Source organism: Varanus komodoensis, unplaced genomic scaffold (assembly GCF_004798865.1).
Source record: "Varanus komodoensis strain SLA01 unplaced genomic scaffold, ASM479886v1 scaffold18_3, whole genome shotgun sequence".
NCBI classification, from domain to species: Eukaryota; Metazoa; Chordata; class Lepidosauria; order Squamata; family Varanidae; genus Varanus; species Varanus komodoensis.
In genome coordinates, this window is record NW_025335549.1 from 11,957,149 (window position 1) to 11,966,593 (window position 9,445).

A 9,445-nucleotide genomic window follows, 5' to 3' on the forward strand; every position below is an offset into this window, starting at 1 on the left:
AGTTTAGTTACATTTTTATCATTATTACCTGCCTTATCTGATTTCATTTTATTATGGCATTTATTTGATTTGGTTGTGGAATTATTTTGGTGTCAGCTGCATTAGACCATGTTAAATGAAGCAGGGTTTTAAAGTAACAAATGTATTAATATTAATGTACTAGTATGATGGATTTTCAAATTCTTACCTGAATTTCAGTCTGGGCAGCACCCTTAATTTCCAGAAGCATGCCAATCAATTCTTTAAAAAACCCTGCAAAATAAATAAGTACTAGCGTTCCATGTTGTTAAAGTGCATGCCAATTTTGTGCTAAACATGTTTATGGGAAACTAAAAAATGAAATAAATTACAAATACCCGTATAAATTAAAGTTTTAAGAGGGGATCAGGTAAAAAGTCATGAAAATATGATGGAAAATAAATGGGTGGAAATTACAGCATAATTTGTCCTTCCACAGCTCCAAATCTTGATTTAGGGAAAACACCAACTTTCACATGCTATGCTGCCCTCTGGTGGTCAAAGTATATAAATCAGCTCTTAACCAAAATGTCCCATTTACCACGAATCCAGAGAGTGTATGCTGCAATGGTTAGAGTGCTAGATAGGGACCTAACCTACCTGACAGGGTTGTTGTGAAGATGAAAAGGGATTGCTATCATGAACTCTTCAAAGGCAGAGTGGAATGAGAATATAATTAAACACACACACGAACTTAGCACACAAGAGAAGACTAAAACCGCACCGTAGACCAAAATAGCACACGATAAAATTGGCTATAACCTTAGCTCTGCCCAACTCAGTTAAGAGATTCAGATGACCAGGTTTTCTTTCAGAACCACCAGCAATGTGAATTAATTACTGCAGTTGTTGGCTTTGGTACCAGGAGGGAGTGGTTCAAACTTTCGGGGATTCAGAACATAATAGTTTTTACAGCACACACTGGAGAATCTGGATCCCCCCCCCCCCCAGCTGCTCAAATAAATGTTCTAGAATGGTTGAGACATTCCTTTTGGTATAGCACTAGTGTGTAATTCTATGCATGATTAAAAAGAAAAAAATGCTGTATAGCTCCCAGCATTCCCTAGCTAGCTTTGGGAATCCTGGGAGTTGTGGCCCTTTTTTCTGTTCACATATAAATGTGTTTTTAGCTAAAAGGATGCTTCCAGGTGACCAGTAAAGCAGTCCCTAAAAGGCACGATGGACAGAGGGATAGGAGGGAAGGGAGGTGTGGACACAGCTAGGTCTTAATGTCACAGTTAAAGACAGAAACTGTTCAGGAGCAGGTGATGGGACAATCATGCCTCTCCTTTCTCCACCATTTCTACTGTTTTCATTATGAAACATGGCACCAATGGCAGAAGATGGATTGCAAGGAGACACTCTGGGAATAGAATTTCCTTTCTTTCCACCTGCAGTAGTTCAATTCTTTCTCACAGGAGACATGAGGTGTAGCCAGCCACATCCTGAGTTCAATTCTCTCTCAACAAGTAAGTACCTATGTAGTCACTTGTATTACTTTCAGATGCAATTCAGAGGAAGGGGATTAGACTTCTGAAATATTAACTATATTTGTTTGTGTGGCATGCATAATTTTTTCTTTATCCTGGCCACTTTTCAATCTTTTCTTGCAAACCCCCCCTCTCTCGTCTCCTCCTCATCAACATCATCATCCTGCCTGAATGGATGTTACACTTGCAAAAATTCTGATTGGTAGGACTCTTTCTTCCTGTATCTTTATTTACATTATTTTGTGCCATAACAGTCCTGCAGAGTAGAAAATACCTTGTCCTCTGTTTGGCAATGCCTTAGGTACCTCAAAAGTGCTATTCTCTAGCTCCCCCATGCTCATATGCCATGATTTAGAAGATATATGGACACAATCAAAATTACATTTGCCTTGTTTGCAAGCCACACCACACTGCTGATTCACAGGCAATCTGACATAGGCTCCGAGTACTCTTACTTCTGGCAAGCCAGGTAACCCATCATGCCTTTCCTAAATGAAGAACATCTCTCTCTCAACACTGAATAATCAGCTACTACCACTAACAAGCCCTTGTTCTAACTCTTTGTTCTTGGCTTTGACTACCCCTTGGCAATGTCCATGGCTGTTGTTTTAGATACAATGGCTTTTGTTATCAATACTGTTACAAATAGTAGGATTTAAAGCAATGTGATTTTTCAATATTCTAATGAAAAGGTTGTGCCTCTGTCAATGGCTCCTGGATCCATCTTCACCCTTCTTCCACAGAGCTCTGGGTGGTGTACACTGGCTTGCCAAATCAGACAAATCAGTGACTGAAGTAAAAGTCTGGCTTGCCCCGGTGTTACCCTCGTGCCCTACTCTCCAGTTTAACATTGGAAGGTGAAGGGTGAGATGGTAGTGAGTAGAACAGCTTGGATTGGAAAATTATTCTTCAATAGGAAAATTATTTATATTTCAAGGCAGAATAAACAGATAATGACCCTGTTCAAAACTGCCTTTCAAGCCCATTCCACCATGTGATAGTGACAATGGATCTTTTTTGTTCTGAAAAGGAGCAAGAGTTTTACTCAGTGAGTGAATCATATGCACATTCCCATCTGTACTATAAACATGTTGGAATAATTCTGCCAAATATTTCTTATTGAATTTAGTCTTCCTTCCTGTGCACATATCCCTCTCCCCGTTGTTCTAATTCTGCCAACTGCCTGATATAGCCTGCCATCTCCCTCTTTTTACAAGATGCAGTTTGTAAATGGACCTTACTCTCCTTTTTATTTAATCCCTTGGAATGAACTTTTCCTCCAAGGGAGACTGGTCTACAAAAGGTTAACCCAAAATAGCTTTTGAACTAATCCTGCTGGTGCACAATTGAGACAAGGAGAAATGAACACAGTTCAGGACATATCCTGGGAATTTAGAAATATCTGAGAGAATGTTTGGCCTGACTGTCCTGAGTTATGGAACTGCCAGAATGTTCAAGTTTCTTTCTAGATCCTGTTGCTCATTTGACTTCAGAACATTGGAAGAGCCAAGCAAGATCAGATCAGTGGTTCCATCTAGTGCAGCAGTCTGTCCATACGGTGGCCCACCAGCTTCATGGGAACCCAGAAACACCATGTGAAGGCAATGGCACCAACATGCCCAAAGCAGCTTTTCCTTGATAGCCCTGCTCAGCTCTTGTAAACTCACATTTGGGGCTTCCTCTATGTAACTGATGTACCCCATATTTGGTGGTCATTTTCTTCTGCCTTTCATTTTCCCTAGAGCCTCTGATTCATTAGTATTGTTCCCAGTGAGAGTTCTGGCTTGATTTGAGCTAGGATCTACTTCATCTTTTGCTCAGCCCAGGCTATTGACAAAGCTCTCCTCCGACACCGTGTTTCACGCATGTCAACTTTCTTCCTTACTGTCCAGCTTTCACTCACAGAGTGATCAGGAATACAACACTGTGGATGTCCAGGGCCATGGTCCCCCATGAAACATCCTTACACTAGATAATATTTTCTAGGCCTTTCCTCCCTGTCCTTCCAAGTTTTAGTCTAATTTCCTGGCTGCAGTCTGCCTCTGAATTAATGATTATGCCAAGCAAACTCTTTCATTATTTCAATTTCTTCATTCTTGACATTAAAGTTGTCTACTTATTCTGTGGTCATGAATTTAGTTTTCTTAATATTCATCTGCAGTCTTGCTTTTGCACTGTCGTCTTTCATTTTCATCAGGAGTTGTTTCAATTCATTGCTGCTTTCTGCCAGTGAAATGGTATCGTCTATGGATATTATCTTCCCTAAAATGTAGCTCCATCTTCCTCTGACCCCAGTCCATTTTTCTGTAGATATGTTCTCCTGTACAGATTGAACAGATATGGGGATAAAATGCACTCTTGTCAGCTGCCTTTGCATGTAGAGAACCATTGAATTTCTCCATATTGAGTCCTAACAGTAGCTTCCTGCCCCTGATACACATTGGAACAATGACGTTCTGGGGCACAGCCATTTCTTTCAGGACCAGCCATCACTGCTTCTGATCTACACGGAGTGTTTTTCCGAAATGCTTTGCTGTGCTCCATTAGCCAACATATATTTGTGATATGACCTCAGGGCCTCTTCCTTTCCAGAATCCAGCTTGAACGTGCGACATTTCTCTCTCCATGTAGGGAAATATTCTTTGGTGCAACACTTTGCTTGCATCACTTTGCTTGCAAGGGAAACGAGTGTGATGTTCTTAAACTTGCTTCCATTCCTAGCACTTAACTCTTGAACTGGGATGTATCTCAAATGTTTCCGGTCTGCAGACCATTGTTTGTTTTCCATATTTGTAGCCATATTCTTGTTACATGTTAGACCAATTCATTCTCTGCAGACTGGAATAAATGTTTCTAATTAGGGCTCTTCTTCCAGAACAGCTTTCACTTTGCTTTCTTTTATTGCATAGTCCTTCTCACAGGAGTCCTCTTCAAAGCAGTCTGTCATGTTTGATCTCCGTCCACATATTCTTCCCACTTTCTCCTTATTTTATCCTGGTTAGATAGTATGTTCCCCTGTTGGCCTTTCAGCATTTCTTATCTAAGTCTGAATTTCACATTGATTTTGTGAATCTTCTGGAAGGGAGTTTCCCTCTTTTGTTGTTCTGTTTCTTTGCACTGGCAACTGTAAAAGGGGTTTTTGTTGTTTGTTTTGTTGTTTCTATGAGAGAAAAAAGTTGCATTCAGGATGTTGATCCTATTTCCGGTCTCTTTTTGCTTCTTATCCTTTGCTAGACTCCTTCCCCCACCCCCCCCACCCCCCCTGCCCTTTTTTGCTACAAGAATTACCCTTGTGCTTTCTTCCCTACTTCTGTCTCTGGTTTCAGTCTACAGTTATTTTGGTTCATGGTCAGATCAGTAACACCAGATATAGTCTTTATTTGGACTTCCCTTTACCCAATTAAAAACATGATTCTTTGCTAGGATTACACCAGTTATTCCAGTTGGTCATGAAAATATTTGTTACCGGATTTGTTCTGTTGTCTTCCCTTAATTATAGGGTTTTTTAAAAAATATATATCTATTTTTATTTTTTATTTTTTTTGGATTTTTTCTGATGGTTTCTTTCATTTTATTTTGGGAATAGGAAGAACTGGTTTTAATTTTTGTAAGCCCACAATAATACAATGGTAGTTCCAAAACCATTCCTGTGTTGAGTGAATACAAGCGGACAAACTCTGAGCAAGAACTCAGCCTGTTTCCTGGATCACTACAAGAAATTCAGCTGGACGCTCCATGACTCAGGAGCATGCGTGCACCAAGTCCCAGGTTCTTCAATTCCTGGCTTCTCCAGGAAAGATGAGGAAAGGACCCTTCATGAAAGCCCCAAAGGTTGCTGCCACAACCATTGTCCACAATACTGGACAAGATGGACCAGGGATTGGAGGCAGAAAATGGCAGCTGCATCAGTTCCTCTCCTGGAATGTCTTGTTGCCTCATGTGCTTAGCCAAGATCTTCCACAGTTTTACCTCCTTTAAGGTGCACAGGGCTCTCTCCAAGACTTAGCCTTTTCAGCAGCAGCAGCACACTGATTTTGGGATGCTCTCCCCAAGGAGGATCGTTTGGCTTCTGTACGGATGTCTTTGGCCAGTGCTGAAGTAGTTGAATGACACCCACATGCTCCTGATCCCATACAAAATGCGCATGCTTCTGGAAGTGCCCAAAATGTGTTGCAGCGCACGGTGTGCCTTCCTACTGCTGTGTATCTTGTAAAGCTGCCAATTGAGTCATTTCAATTACAAGCCGCGACATGACAAAATGTGGAAACGTCAAAGGGGAGAAGCAAGTGCTTCTGCAAGCATCGCATATATTACCCCTCCTTTGAATCTCTTTTAATTCAGCACAAGCTCCACTGATGCTGGAATAATTAGCTGTTTGGTTGCCTCGCTGGACATTAATTTCAGCTCCCCTTGCAGTGCCCTGGGCTTCTGTGCTTGATGAGAGCCTTGGAATTGTTGCTTCTCCTCCTCCAAGGTTGCGTGACGCAGTTCATGCTGACATCATCCGACTGCTCACTTCTCCCACACGGAAGCAATATGTTGACTCACTGTGCCATTAATCTAGGCTTCTTGGAGCTAAAAGGCTGCCGCTGCTTTCCGAGCTGCCAAAAAGCCAAATGGTTCAAAAACTGGGACCTTCTCCTGATATTTCAAGTAGTTGTCTCTCTTTCTCCAGCACACGAGTGCGCACTCACACGGAGAGAATTTGTGCATAAAATGCATGGCAACAAGAGACCGTGACACGGATTGCGCAGAATGCCACTAAAGTTTTGGTAATTTAGTAAGCAGCTTTTCAGTCTGACTCAGAACCAAATCAGTGTTTGGCTGTGTGTTGGAAGCTGAGACCATTTCAGGCTGGACCTAATTTCAAATGCTTCGGACTAGATCCATCTTTATGGAAATGGAAATATTATGTCAAGGGTTCATCCACGCAGGTCATCATGTTGCAGATTTTAATCAGATATAAAAAAGTCATAATTTAATCAGATGCCATCATATATCATGCAGAATTCAACATCCTGAGCACATCAGGTTTTTAACAAGGCATAAGCATATAAAACAAGAACAAACAGAAAGGGATAGATTCAAATTGTGTTGCTTCATTCTGATTTAAATATGAACTGAAAAATGCATTTCTATTTTTTTTAACCACATAAACCCACTTACCTGGAAGTAGGCCTCACTGAAATCACTGGGACTTGCTTCTGAGTTTAGATGAGATTGAATTGTTAATTCATTGAATTGAAACATAGATTAGATTGAACGGTTAATTCATTTCAGCTCTATAAAGGACCCAAGGAGCAGTTTGGTTGTCGATCTTCAGTGCCTGGCTGCCTCACACTAGGAAAGTCAATTGTTATCAGCTCATTGACAAAGCAAGATGCTTTTAAAATAAATCTTGGCTAATCTTCAGCATTTGATAGTTTAAAAATATAGGAGGGATTGTTGGATTTAGCAGTAAGGTTTAGATCTCCATAGTAAAAAAATGCCCTGTTAGATGATAGAAACTGGAGGTCAACAATTCCATACAATCACCCAATATGAATCAACAAAGAACCATCTTACAGAAAACCTTTATTTAGTCATTTAATGATATCTTATCATGATACAAAACTTTTAAGTATAACAGACAATACCAGGTGGAAATTCTAGGTTAATAGCAATCTTTTGAAGATTCATCTGCATGCAGGTCAGCAAAGTATTCCTGGCTCTAAAGTATACCTTCTGTGCAGGCATGGATAGAAAATTCAGCCTGCGATTCCATTCTTTACTATGCTGCTTTAGGTTAATGTCATGCTCCATTCCAAGAAAAGGCAACTCAGATGAATGCAGGTTATCTAGTGGAGAAAGGCTGATGAAGCTGAAGATCTTAATTTGGGTATGGGAGAAAGAAATGAAGTGTGGCACATACCGATGTTTATAAAATTATAACATGCAGGGAAATGAGTAAACACTGGCAAAACTTTCTCTTTCAGAATAGAGTCATCAAGTGAAACTGATTTGGTTGCAGTGGAAGAAAACAGGAAGTGCTTCTTCCTATAATGCATACTTTCGCAGAGAGAATTCGTTGCTACAGGATGCTGTGCAAGCCAGCAGCTTCAGGCAGCTTTTAAAAAACGAACCCACACACCCAACTATACAAATTACTATTTTACCGTTCCATGTGCAATGCAAATTATATGTTACAGCGACAGTTCTGATCATTCCAGCAACCTATTCAAATCTAACAGTCCATTGAACTCCAGTTTCTCTGCTGCTAGGTCAGTCTTTATTTCTTTGTGTGTGTGCATTGTGCTGCTCTCTCAGACCGGGTGGCATTTCTTTCTCTGTTCCCTGCTACCATTTCTTGCTCAGGAGAGTTACAGAGACATCAAGCCAAAATCTGTGCTGGTAATGACTGACAGTTCACCTAGTGTAGAGGAAGGTAACTTATTTGCCCATCTAGCTCAGTATTGCTTACTAAGTCAGTTTACTGCATTTAGCCATAGGCCTTTACAAGTTAACAAGTTAAAACATTGAATTAACAAAACCATAAATCCAATGTATCAAAGCATAATAGTAAAAGACAAACCAGGTGTAATTCAGGATGGTACCCCCTTCAAAGCTTCCCTAGCTCTTACCTTTTTAGCTACCAGGGCAAAAAGAGAAACTCGATAAGATACGTGTGCATCAGCATCTGATAACAAAAACGCTAATTTCTCTGAATCAGAGTAGGCATTAAAGGTGGGCAGTATACTAGTCAATCCCCCCCCCCCAGGTTCACAGTATAAAAAACAGTGAAGAATATAATGCAAGAGGTCTTCTACTTCAGGTGATCCACAGATACAGACATGTTGCTCTATTGGAATATGAGAATAGTGACCGGACAGTAAAGCTGTATACGTGGTTTGGAAACCAAGGCTGCAAAGGCCACCCTAAGGCTATAATTAGGGATGGAAACCAAGTAATCAGATCTTAGATGGTCATGTTTGAACAGCTTACTAAGAGACGCAGCAGGTCTCCGGGAAGGAGAGGGTCTTTCTCATCACCTGCTATCTAACATTTCTCCTGGGGAAGCGAGGAGGTGAACCTGTGGCTTCCAAATGCTCTGCATGTGCTCCTCCATGAATCTAGGATGCTTCCTAAGCTGCGATAGTAGGAGTAGATGTTTTCTGGAAAGCAGGGCATTGCCTGGTTTACAAAATTGTGTTTCTCCTCAGAGTCCTCCACTTTTGGAAGCAAGGTGCCTGGTGGCAGAGCACGCTGTCTTCAGAACTCCCTCTTTTCTGACAGTGAAATTGTATTCGTCCTCAGCTGCCAGAGAGCTTTGGCTGAAGACTGAATGCTAAACGCCAGTCAATCAAACTCCTGTTGTTATGCAAGTAAGTCATACTTCTTAAGGAATACATAGAATAGGAACCGTAGTGATAAATATCCACAGTTAATCTTTCGGAGTCATGCAAATTCAAGTCACACAGTATGGGAGAGGCTGTCAGGTATTCCTCCTTTTTTGTTTTATTCTGGTGGTAAAACTTAGTGAAACACAAAATGCAATTTCAGGATGGTTTATCAGAGCTATCTATTAATTAGGGAGGAAGCCTTTGACCGATCAGCCTTAAAATATGTTTTGTGTCTATCACATCTCCATTGATTATGAAGTATTTGCGACTGATGTATTTAGGGGATAAGATATTTCAAACAGGGACTGCCTGTTAACCCTTAGCTTCACTGGATTTGAGTTTTTGTTGTTGTCGTTGTCATTAACAAAATAATACAGGCAGTAGCAGGCAGAAGATAATGATCTAAACCGATTCACATTCTGTTCCATCCTTTTCTGTATCAAAGCCATATTTTAAAAAATCACAGAAGTCATTGCTGTTTTGGATGTGTGCTTTAGAACAAGAAGAAAGTGAAATTTGTTGCTTTTGTGGATGGACAAGTAAGAAATACTAAGAACA

General features: G+C 40.6%; 1 protein-coding gene across 1 annotated transcript in view; it reads left to right on the forward strand.

Moving 5' to 3' along the window:
- The window catches only part of HDX (highly divergent homeobox), a 57,384-nt gene extending 49,884 nt beyond the window's left edge, over positions 1 to 7,500 (forward strand). The window contains exon 10 of the mRNA XM_044427321.1: positions 7,484 to 7,500. The gene's annotated coding sequence lies outside the window, so the exon portion shown is untranslated. The remainder of the gene's footprint in view (positions 1 to 7,483) is intronic.
- The last annotated feature ends 1,945 nt before the right edge of the window (positions 7,501 to 9,445 follow it).